Raw genomic sequence first — 13,147 nt, forward strand, 5'->3', positions numbered from 1 at the left:
AACAGTAATTGGTAGGATCTCCAAGGTCGTTAATTCAGTACTGTTAGTTTCACTGTTTGAAAATAATTATTATTATTATGCAGGTTTTTAGAAAGCTTGATCCATATTGGTCATCTGTGCCATTAAGTTGTCTGCTATTTCCAACCCAGGTTCATTTTTGATACGTACCACTATGTACATTTCTGGAGATCCTGAAATAGGTCCCAGGAGCTATGTTTTTATTGCAGTTTTTGCATTCGGGAATCCACCAGAGGCCGCTGTGTATGCATTTTGAGATCCCAAATTTCTTTTGCAAGTGCCATTCACGCCTGCTGTTTTTGCATAAATCCATTAGATGCAGCTGTCGACTGACTGACTAATTACTCAACCCCCTTTCCTAAACCCAACCGATAGTGTTTGCAAAAGCACTGATTGACCTGATCACCCTCTTCCCTGAACCCAACTGAAAGTGTTTTCAAAAGCAATCCAGAAAATGAAAAGCCTTTGCTTGATTTTTACCACATTTTCAGATACCACAAATTTTCACCCTGTTATTCGTCCATTCATTTTCTTGTCGGCTTAGTCCCTTTATTAATACGGGGTCGCCACAGCAGAATGAACCGACAACTTATCCAGCAAGTTTTTACGCAGCGGATGCCTTTCCAGCCGCAACCCATCCCTGGGAAGCATCCACACACGCATTAACACACACTCATACACTACGGACAATTTAGCCTACCCAATTCACCTGTACCGCATGTCTTTGGACTGTGGGGGAAACCAGAGCACCCGAAGGAAACCCACGCGAAGGCAGGGAGAACATGCAAACTCCACACAGAAACGCCAACGGAGCCGAGGTTCGAAACAGCGACCTTCTAGCTGTGAGGCGACGACACTACCTACTGCGCCACTGCCTCGCTCACCCTGTTATTTACTTGTTTATTTAAATTTTTGTGTTTTGTTTTACCTGCTTTCTGGAACCATTCTTAATTTGGACTTGAACCAGGTTGTTGTGGTCAACTCCTTTCAACATAGCAAGTCCGCTGACATACAGGGCGAGCAACTAAGCAAACTGGTAACAACAGAAAAGCCATCCACATGGTGGTAAGTGGTTAGCTGCTAACGCAGAAAAAAACTGAAGCCATTGGTGGCATCATGCCGCCTCGTAGCATTTATTTTAAGGACGAAATGCAGCCATACGTAGCTATGGCTACATAATTTGCTATCTGCAGAAGTGTATATGGGGGTACATTTTCACAATGATTCTGTGTTAGCTATTTCATATAGAATGTATTAGTGTCCGCCAACTCTTATTATTGTTATCATCATTAGTCTATTCATTTTACCCACTGTGTCACCAGCTCACTATTTAAAGTATATATGAACTTGAAGTAAGACTATTGGCCCTCTTGTTAAATTTTTATGATAGTTTCCTCAATTTTTATAATAGTTTTAATAACTCATTTATAATAACAACTTTCTTGTATTTTTGCTATGTTAACAGTACATAATATTTTACTAGATATTTTTCAAGATACTGGTATTTAGCTTAATGTACAATTAAAAGGCTTAACTAGGCTAATTAGGCAAGTTAGCATAATTAGGCAAATCATTGTTTAAAAGTGGTTAGTTCTGTTGACAATCATATATAACATAAAGAAAACATTAAATTAAGTTGAAATTTTGTAGTTTGGAATTTTTTTTTTTTTTTTTTTTGCAATAACTGATTTGAATTTAAATCAACCCCGGGTCATTCTGATTATGTACCTCTATATACATTTCTGGAGAGTGCCAAATACGTCCAAGGAACTGTGTTTGCTTTTTGAGATCTCAAATTTTCTCTCGAGTGCCATTTGCACCTGTTCCTCTCTTGTAAACCCACCAGAGGCCGCTGTTGACTGACTGACTGACCAACCGACCGAGTCACTGAACAAACTGGTAACAGCAGAAAAGTCATCCATACAGAAGTAAGCAGTCAGCTGCTAAGCGCAAAAAGGAACGGCCCCATACGGCCCAATGTCGTTCATTTTAAAGATGAAATGCAGCCTTACTTACCTCTGGCTACATCATTTGCAATCTCCAAAAATGTATATAGTGCTACATTTTCAGTATGAGTCTTTGTTGATTTAAATGTATTATCTTTCTACCCCTAAAGATGTTTGATGACAAAACTCTTATTTTAATGGATATACAATTTTAATAAATGTTGCTTAAAACTTAGAGAACGTGGAGAACATGAGTCTGATTCCAGCGACGCTCCAGGGAGAGACGAGTCTTCGCTGAGGCCATCTTCCAGCCTAAACCACGGCGAATGAAGCTCTGCACAAGACTTTTGGCCAGCGGAGAAATTAAAATGGTCGTGCCCAACTGAGTCTGGTTCTCTCAAGGTCTTTTTTTCTTCACTCCCATCAGGTGAAGTTTTTTTTCCCTCTCCGCTGTCGCCACTGCCTCGCATGGTTCAGGATTGGTAGAGCTACGCATCGATGAATTTGCTCTTCAGTGTTTGAACTCTCAGTAATGATTAAATCACACTGAACTGAGCTAAACTCAACTGAACTGAACTTAAACACTAAAACCTGAACCACACTGTTCCAGTTACTATGACCATTTATGTGAAGCTGCTTTGACACAATCTACATTGTAAAAGCGCTATACAAATAAAGCTGAATTGAATTGAATTGAATTAAAACTGTTTGTCTAAATGCACCAAAATATATTGGCTATATTCACTGAGAAATTGATAAGAATATTTATTTTTCATTTTCAAAATAGAAGTTCTCAATTATGCTGACCACTATATATACACCTTAAATCAATAATTCATGTCCACATATTTAATTGGTTAGTTTTGTCTAATTGAATTTCTACTCACCAGCAGCTGAATCCAAAATCTTCCTTTCCAGTCTCCTCTGTCTCCCATCCAACCCCGAGACAAAAGATGAAGGATAAATTTACACGATGGCATTTACTTCCACTTCTCAATGAACAGGTGTTATTGATCACCTGCCAACTCTCTGACATTCAGTAAGTGTAAAGTGAGTGAAGGAGAAAGTGTGTGCCTCCATTTGAGAGTTCAGAATCACGTTTTTCAGCTCCATTTCAAACCCTGCTCTCATAAAACCTTGCAAGCATGAAACCTTATCCTAATGCCTGTTTGGTTATTAAGAGAAACATAATTTGGTAAAATAAGAGCAACATGATTAGATTTTCAGGAACAACCAAATAATGGTGTGTATGTTAGTTTGTCTATTATTTATTGCAAGCTTAAATTAACACCAAAAATAAGAAAATAAATCAGTTCTTGATATAAAATACAGTGGTGGTAAAAAGTGTTTGGTGGTAAAAGGGAAAAAGTAAAAGTGGTGGTAGTCTGATAATCTCCGCTGTTTAGCTGCTTCAGAAACTGGAAGACTTGCTGTGATAAATGGAACCATGATTTCTGATGCGTACCAAAATATCCTGAAGGAGAATGTCCGGCCATCTGCTAGTAACAACCTAGGCTCATTCTGAAAACGTACCGCTATATACAATTCTGACGAGTGCCAATTATGTCCTATAGGAGCTATGCTTTTTTTTTTTTTTTTTTGCAGTTTTCCACCAGAGGCCGCTGTGTATGCTTTTTGAGATCTCAAATTTTTCTCGAGAGTGCTATTCACGCCTGCTGTTCTCACGTAAATCCACCATAAGCCGCTGTTGACTGACTGACTGACTGGGCGATCGACTGACCCACCCTTCTCCTTCCCTAAACCCAACTGATAGTATTTTCAAAAGCATCGCTTCACCCAAGCACCTACTTTCCTAAACTCAACTGGCAGTTTTAAAAAGCAATGCAGAAAAAAGTCCTCGCCTGATTTTTACCCAGTTTTCAGATTTTGCCACATCCTCACTCTGCTATTTGCTTGTTTATTTTATTTTTATGGCTTCTGTTTTTGTCTTACCTACTTTCTGGAACCACTCTTCACCGAATTCTGCAGCAAGACAATGATCCAAAGCACACAAGCGACTCCTACTAAATAACTGAAAAAAAAAAAGACTTGAATCCAATTAAGATGACCTTGAGAAGGCAGTTCACGTTTGAAAATATTAAAGTGTGAAGTCAATAATGGACAAGCACTTTTTTCACATCATGCAGAATGTTCATAACAGGGTTATTTTTAGGTTTTTATTTTACAATTAATAATATTTTTCCCCAGAATGTTGAAAGAAGCTATTAAAAAAAACTCTAATAACCTATGACAGAGGTTCCAAACTTGGTCCTGGAGGGCCGGTGTCTTGCTGATTTAAGCTCCAACTTGCCTCAACACATCTTCAGGGATGTTTCTAGAAAACCTAGCAAGAGTTTGATTAGCAAGCCCAGGTGTGTCTGATTGAGGTAGGAACTCAAATTTGCAGGACACTGGCCCTCCAGAACCGAGTTTGAGAACCACTGACCTATAACAAACAGTCTTATTTCACAGATTCCTTGTGGAAAATCCTGGACTACGTTTAAAAAAAAAATCAATACATTGTCTACTTGTATATGTAATTATAAATCCGATTAAAATCCAAACAATTTAAAGTTGCTACAAAACTTAATAAGACACACTTTCGTATATAGTTTCTAAGTATGATTTTGTACATAAATGGACCAAGGTGAATGCACAGACAGGCTGTGAATGCTGTTTTAAATTCAGACAGTCTCATATTCAAAAAAGGCCAGTAGAAATATTACTGTCGCTCATCAATGGTAGCTGTCTCAGTTGCTGGGTGACAAGATCAATCCTCTCTAAAGGCTAGACATCCCTTTTAACAACACTTGGTTTGGCCTTAGAAGTCTGCATCCTTCAAAGGTTACAGCCTCTAAATTGAGACACAGCTTACAACCAGCAGAGATTTCTAAAACTGCAGTAGTATTGCTCAGATTAAAATATTTTTTTTATTATTTGGGTGAAAAGTAAATCTACCCAATGATTGCAAGTTTCCTATGCAGATTTTTCTGATTTTTCAATTAGTCGAGTGATTTCTCTGCAATGAAAGCTCTAAATGACTTCTGTGTGAGCTGCTTTATTTAATACTTTTCTATACAGCACATTTAGGAAGCGTTCACACAATTTAAAAAATCCTATTGATAAAAAAGATGAAAAAAAGCCAACCCAGGATCACTGCAGCTATGCACCCAGGTCTACATATCTGGGGACAACGATATACGTAACCGGAGGTACGTCTTTTCGCAGTTTTTATTTTTTTCAAATTCACCTGTTTCTACTTTTGATTATCTGAAATTTATCTTGCGCGTCTTCATCTTGCAGAAATTCACCAGAGGGCACAATATACACTTTAGCTGACCAGGCCAGCTTGCTATTGACTGACTGAGCAACCCATTTCCTTTTTTAAACCCAAACAATAAGTGTTTTCAAAGGCAATCTAGAAAAAGAAAAGCCAACGCCTGATTTCACCACGTTTTCACGTTTTTATCGTTTTTTGTTTTTTTTTTGTTTTTTTTATTTACCTAATTTTTGGAATTGTTCTTTGCCTGACTTGAACCCCGTTGTTGCGGTCAACTTCGCTTTGCATCCCAAGTCTGCCAACATACACAGCGAGTTACTGGGTAAACTGGAAGCCCCGGAAAAGCTGTCCATGTGGAGGTAAGCTGTGAAGGTAGTGCAAAAAGAAGAAGAAGGAACAGCCAAATGGACGACGCGGTGGCACAGTGGGTAGCACTGTCACCTCAGAGCAAGTAGGTCGCTGGTTTGAGCCTCGGCTGGGTCAATTGGCATTTCTGTGTGAAGTTTGCATGTTCTCCCCGTGTTCGTGTGGGTTTCCTCTGGGTGCTCAGGTTTCCCCCACAAGTCCAAAGACATGTGGTATAGGTAAATTGGGTATGCTAAAAGTAACCATAGTGTATGTATGTGAATAAGTGTGTATGGATGTTTCCCAGTAATGGGTTGCAGCTGGAAGGGCATTAGCTGCATAAAGCATATGCTGGATAAGTTAGTGGTTCATTCCACAGTGGTGAGCCCAGATTAATAAAGGGATTAATGGGAATGAATGAATGAATGAAGGAAGGAAGGAAGGAAGGAAGGAAGGAAGGAAGGAAGGAAGGAACAGTCATAGTGCCCCTTATCATTCATTTTAAAGAGGGAGTGCAGCTAGACGTACCTCTGGCTACATAATTCACACTCTCGAAAAATGTAGACAGGGGTATATATATTCACAATGAGTTAAAAAAAGCGTAGTCTGGAGCAAAAAAAAGGCACATTTAAGCATGGTTCACTTCCACAATATAGTTTTTTTTCTAAATCCATAGTAAAACTACAGTACATCTTTTATAATGTTTTATAGTATTTTACTATGAAATTTACAAAATATGCAAATATTTAATTTGTGTTATTGCTTTCGCTTTGGATCGCAAATTTAATTTCGGCATTCTGACAAAATTTTCTCTCGGCGGCAGTCTTAACTGATATTTTCTGATTGGCTAGTTTTTTAAAGACCCAGACACATTCATAAAAAAGCAAAAAATATATATATTAAGGTCGCTGGTTCGAGCCTCGGCTATGTCAGTAGACATTTTTGTGTGGAACTTGAGTGTTCTCCCTGCGTTCTCGTGGGTTTCCTCCGGGTGCTTCGGTTTCCCACACTGTCCAAAGACATGCTGTACAGGTAAATTGGCTAGGCTAAATTGTCAGAAGTGTATGTGAGTGTGAGTAAGTGTGTATGGATGTTTCCCAGAGAGACTAAGCCGAAAAGAAAATGAACAAAAAGTCAACAAAAATGCAGTTTATTTGAAAACTTTGTTACTTTTTGATATTTACTTGATTGCTTTTCTAGTGTTTTTCTCATTTTCAATCTATATTTTTGAAACAAAGTTGTGCAATCATTTCTGAAAACAATGTTTCTACTTTGCAGAGTGCATTCATAGTTTGTTAAGCATTAACTCTACATTATCAGACATTAGTAAGCAGTTTTTAACTACAGTGCAACAACATTAATTCATTTATTCATTTTCCTTCAGCTTAATCCCTTATTAATCAGGGGTCGCTACAACCACTAAATGAACTACCAACTATTCCAGCATATGTTTTATGCAGCGGATGCCCTTCCAGCCGCAACCCAGTACTAGGAATCACCCATACACTCTCGCACTCACACACGCATACACTATAGCCAATTTAGTTCATCCAATTCACCTATACCACAAATCTTTGGGCTCCAGAAAACCGGAGCACCCATAAGAAACCCATTCTAACACAGAGAGAACATGCAAACTCCACACAGAAATAGCAACTGGCCTAGCTGGAACTCAAACCACTGACCTTCTTGCTGTGATATGATATGACAGTGCTAATCACTGAGCCACCATGTTTATGGGTGTTTCTCAGTACTAGGCTGTGGCTGAAAGGGCATCCGCTGCGTAAAACATATGCTGGAATAGTTGGCGGTTCATTCTACTGTGGCAATCTCCGATTCATAAAGGGACTAAGCCAAAGGAAAATTAATAAATGAATGAATATTTCAAGATACACAACTGAAACTGAATGCAATGAAATATAAATATTTGCAGTCTTACATTACTAAACTGAAAGCAGGTAAATTGTTAATTTATGATTATATTGTTGTTTTGTATCAAAGTATGTCATATTATTACACTTGTTATTCAGTGATGTAATATTGTGAATTTATATTTTGCATTTGATAAAGTTTTATTTGTGTATCTTGAAATACAAAGAAAAATATCCATATTTAAACTAAACACATCAGTTTGGATAGTGTAAAATATCTGCTACAAGAAAACCGGAGGCTGTGGAGAATATCACAACTATGTTGAGGAGGAAAAAAAAACAGGTTTTCCCGTCTGAGCCTTCTGTCCTTTTTATGCTTGCATCTTGTTACATCATGTCCTGTTTTCTGGTTTGTTTAGATGCCTTTGTTTGTTTGGAAGTAGACTGAGACCACTTGCTTGGTGCACACCAAGCTTCTGATGACAGTGTTCATTCTCATTCAAATCAACTGCACTAGCAGAGCAAACACAAAAGAGTTTACTTCAATCAAACCAAATTCGTGGAAACAGCAGTAGATGTGATTATAAAAAATGCATGCATGCTATTTAAAATATAACATACACAGCACACAATAGCCTGAACATCACATATGAAATGGTATGGTTGCACATTATTTTACACATGTATTCACTTACCACTTACATTAGGTCATATTAGGTAACTAGGTATCAATGCAATTTGTACCTACGGTAGCTATTACCTAGTAGAGACATACAGTGAATCTGGAAAGAATTTAAAATGCTTCACTTTACCACATTTTTTATGTTACAGCCTTATTCCAAAATGGATTAATTTAATTTTTTTTTCCTCAAAATGTTACACACAATATCCCATAATGACAATGTCAAAAAAAGATTTTGTGAAATTGTTGCAAATGTATTAAAAATAAAAACCTAAAAAAATCACATGTACATAAGTATTCACAGCCTTTTCCCTAAATTGCAGGTACATCCTGCTTTCGCTGATCATTCTTGAAATGTTTCAGCAGCTTAACTGGAGTTCACCTGTGGTAAATTCAGTTATTTAGACATGGTTTAAAAAGGCATACACCTGTCTATATAAGGTTCCAGGGTTTACAGTGCATGTCAAAGCGAAAACCAAGCATGAAGACAAAGGAATTGTCTGTAGACCTCCGAGACAGGATTGTCTCAAGGCACAAGGCTGGGGAAGGTTACAGAAACCTTTCTGCTGCTCTGAAAGTTCCAATGAGCAGAGTGGCCCTTTATTATCCTTATGTTTGGAACCACATGGACTCTTGCATGAAAGATAAATACAGCAATGTACAGAGACATCCTGAATGAAAACATGCTTCAAAGTACTCTTGACCTCAGACTGGAGTGACGGTTCATCTTCCAGCAGGACAATGACCTAAATCACACCGCCAAAATATCAATGGAGTGGCTTCACAACAACTTGTTGAATGTCCTTGAGTGGCCCAGCCAGACTCCAGATCTAAATCCTATTAAACATCTTTGGAGAGATCTGAAAATGACTGTACACCGTCGCTTCCATCCAACCTGATAGAGCTTGAGAGGTACTGCAAAGAGGAATGGGCGAAAATTCCCTAAGACAAGTGTGCCAAGCTTGTGGGATCATATTCAAAAATACTTGAGGCTGTAATTGCTGCCAAAGGTGCATCCACATGGTATCGAGCAAAGGCTGTGAATACTTACTTTGGACTGTGATTGCTCTTCAGTGTTTGGACTCTCAGAAGTGATTATTAAACCACACTGAACTGAGCTAAACTGAACTGAACTTAAACTCTGAAAACTGAACTATACTGTTTCAATGTACTATAATCGTTTATGTGAAGCTGCTTTGACACAATCTACATTGTAAAAGCGCTAAACAAATAAAGGTGAATTGAATGAACTTACATGTGATTTTCAGGACTTTTATTTTAATAAATTTGCAACAATTTCAAAAATCTTTTTTTTCCACATTGTCGTTATGGGGTATTGTGTGTAGAATTTTGAGGAAATAAATGAATTTAATATATTTTGGAATAAGGCTGTGACATAAAACAATTGAATATTTATGAATACTTTTCAGATGCACTGTAATTATTGTACAAAGTTAATAGTAATATTAAGACCTGCAGTTTTAACCCATTTTTGAGTTTATTTACTTGTGTAAATGTGTGTAAATGTATATTCAGTTTTTAAATTATTTTTAGTTATATTTTTGACTAATATAAAAATGTTTACATGATTTATTTACGATACAGTTTGTACAATAATATTTTCTGTCTTTTAGTACTTATTTGGTTAGCAAAGCAAGGCTCACATAATATAAGTGCTTCTAATTGGATTTGCAGTGTAAAAATTAATTAAAAGCTAAAGGTGTTATTTTTAGTGCATATATATATATATATTTTTTAGTTATGACACTCCGAAGATCATTTCCCCTAAATGCACAGATTTTTATTTTATTTTTTCAAAATTTTTAGCAGAAATAGCAAGAAATGTCAACAGATTCTGTCTGGCCCTAGTTATAATATAAAATACTGTCATTCAAGAGGCATATGCCATCACAAAGTCACAAAAACAGTGACCTTGACAGTTTGTTATACTGATAAACAAGCAACTTCAGCAAATGAATATTAGTGATGCACTGCAGCAACTATTGTGTTGTACTGTAAACTCGCTTCCTGTTAGCAAAACCAAACCAGACCAAAATAGATCAATAACACTGTATATTTTATGCATTGTGTGGAAATACATTTCACACACACACGCACACACACAGCATTATGATCCACGCCGTAGATAGTGTCATTATCACATTTTCCAGTGTTTTTACTCCAAGTATTACACCAGATGTTGGCTCACTCAAGGGAATTTACCTACTTCTTGTTTTTCTACTCAAGAATAAAAATATCGGCATTTTAACTAGTGTAGGAGTGGTAAACTCTGTGCAGCACGACAGCAGCACTGGCATTTGACTTGTTTAGTTGGGATTGAAAAGACACTTATTGTTTCATAATATTGTTGTTTTTACTGTACTGATAATCTTAGAGGCAGCATGGTGGCTCAGTGGTTAGCACTGTCACCTCACAGCAGGAAGGTCACTAGTTTGACTCTCTGCTGGGCCAGGTGCCATTTCTGTGTGGAGTTTGCATGTGCTCCCTGTGTTGGCATGGGTTTCCTCTGGGTGCTCTGGTTTCCTTCACAGTCCAAAGACATGCGCTGTAGATGAATTGGATGAACTTAATTGGCCCGAGTGTGTTTGTGAATGCGAGAGTGTACTGTATGGGTGTTTTCCAGTACTGGGTTGTGGTAAAACATATGCTGGAATAGTTGGTGGTAAATTTCGCTGTGGTGACCCCTGATAATCAGGGACTAAGCTGAACCAAAAATAATGAATGAATGATTCTCTTGGATTAGAACAAAATTTACACCTATTACTATGACATAATTTACTTGCTGACACTCTTCTAGCCACAATTCAGTCCTGAAAGTAATCCCTACTGCTGTAAAACACCAACGTTCACACTCTATGACAAATCTAATCTAGTTCTGATTGAACTCCTTCGAACTCCTGGTCCTGCCGGGACTCAAACCAGCAACTTCGTACTGTAAGGCAACCATGCCAACCACTTAGCCACTGTGTCACTACTGAAAAGAAAACGAGCTAAATTGAGCAAGATGAAGATGTTTTCTTCTTCAGAGCTGTTTGTGTCAGAATTTCTTATGGATTTTGCAACATTGACACTGATTACGCTTACATGTTGGCATTGCCAGCAGCTAGCTTTCTGCAACTCTCACATGGTCACTAACTGAAACTAAGTAGGGCTGAGCCTGTTCAGTACCTAAATGGGAGACCACTTGAGAAAGCTTGGTTAATTTTGGAAATGGTGTTAGTGAGACCAGCAGTGGACTCTCAACCCGTTGTCTGTGTGGGTCCTCACGCCCCAGTATATTGATGGGGCCTCTATACTGCTCAGTGACCACCGTTGTGATCGTGAAAAATCCCAGAATGTCCTTCAAAAAAAGAATGGGGGTTGGTTCCGTGCCATATTTGCACACTGGCCTCTGTCCATTATAGCCTCCCAACCATCCCCATTACATAACTGGCCTCTGCACTCCTGCGTCTGCACGACTGCATCTCCTCTCCACCAATCAGCTGTGGTGTGCGGTCTGGTGCAATATGGCTGCCGTCGCATCATCAGGTGTATGATGCAAACTAGTGGTGAATGATGAGGTTCCCCCACAAAGTGTGTAAAGTGCTTTGAGTGTCCAGAAATGTGCTATATAAATGTAGGGAATTATTATTATTAATTATATTACATGTGCACAAATAACTTGATTATTTCCAATAATGAGAGAAGGGCTTAATAATATATTGTTCAAATGTCAGAAGCAAAGCTCTTCATATAATTCCTTATAAACTGTAGTTGTTATTATTAGTTTTTTATCGTTACAGACTGAAATTACTGTCACTCATTTGGGAGGCAATGACATTTATTGTACACATTGATCTTTAAAATCTTGCAGACCTTTTACATTCACACACAGCTATTTTTTAGATGAAAGGTAATATCCAAATGAAGCATTATAGAGGTTGCTAAAAGCACCTTTCTCCAGGTCTCTGGAAAAGTTTTCACTTGATCTGTACTGTAATGCCTCATGCATTCTTTTTCACATCATTTCCTCACACTCATTCCCTGCATATATAATTCCGATTGACAGAACCATCATGACAGAACCATCAATGCAAACTTGCAATTTTAAGTTTCCTGAAAAGCAGTTTTAAAAAGACAATAGTATTACTATCCTGTTGGGTCAGTGTGTTACATTTATCAGGAAAGCATTTCAAATAATAAATTATCCAAAAAGTTTTATTATTCAGCTTTAGTCAGTTAAGTGTTGATCCAGTTCAATAACAGTAAATGTATTTATATAAACCACCTTCATGTGATTCTAAATAGACTTTGGCATTCTTCTGATGGAAATGTACCTCATGTAAACAATACTTCAATTTAAATAAGAAGATTATGCCTCTAATTGCAGTAAGCATAACTATAATCGGTTTTATAAAATAAAAAAAAGTAGATGTTAGTTTTAAGGATATCTAAAAGCAAGTGTGCTCCAAAACCGTGACCAAATTTGCATTTAGAAAATATATAACCAATATAAAATACCAATTACTGGGATTACCGTCTCATGTTGTAAAAGACAAGTTATAAGTGATGCGTTTGTCGTAAATACACTGAATTTGCATTTATCGTGTTTGGTGTGTACCCGGTCGTGTTTGTCAAGTGATAAGTCGTTAGTACTACAAAAAACAAAACAAAACAAAAAAAACCTCCAGTTGTAGTGTCCCCACGACCACACTATACCCGGTTATTCTAGAAAGTTTCAGTTTCAGTCAGTCAGTAATGTGTTTCTTGTGGACAAAAAGAAAAACCACATGTAAAAAAAAATGTGTGTGTGGACATAGAGGACTTCTAGTGTTATCCATAATCTTGGACCAGGCCGTATCTTGAGCAGATGCTGTGGCAGTCATGATTCTTGAAAGACCTCAGTGACAAATGAGTCTCCACATTGATCCTGGGGGACAGCATGATGATCAACCTCTGGTGACCTACTCACACCTGCAGCTTCTCCACGATGTACGTCCAGTGT

The 13,147-nt window shown here is 37.7% G+C and overlaps 1 long non-coding RNA gene across 1 annotated transcript in view; it reads left to right on the forward strand.

Annotated features, from left to right (window-relative positions):
• Positions 1–13,147, forward strand: part of LOC137495558 (uncharacterized) — a 386,993-nt gene that overhangs the window by 303,117 nt on the left and 70,729 nt on the right. The gene's annotated exons all lie outside the window — the stretch shown is intronic.

Source organism: Danio rerio, chromosome 5, assembly GCF_052040795.2.
Source record: "Danio rerio strain M-AB ecotype USA chromosome 5, GRCz13ab, whole genome shotgun sequence".
NCBI lineage: Eukaryota > Metazoa > Chordata > Actinopteri > Cypriniformes > Danionidae > Danio > Danio rerio.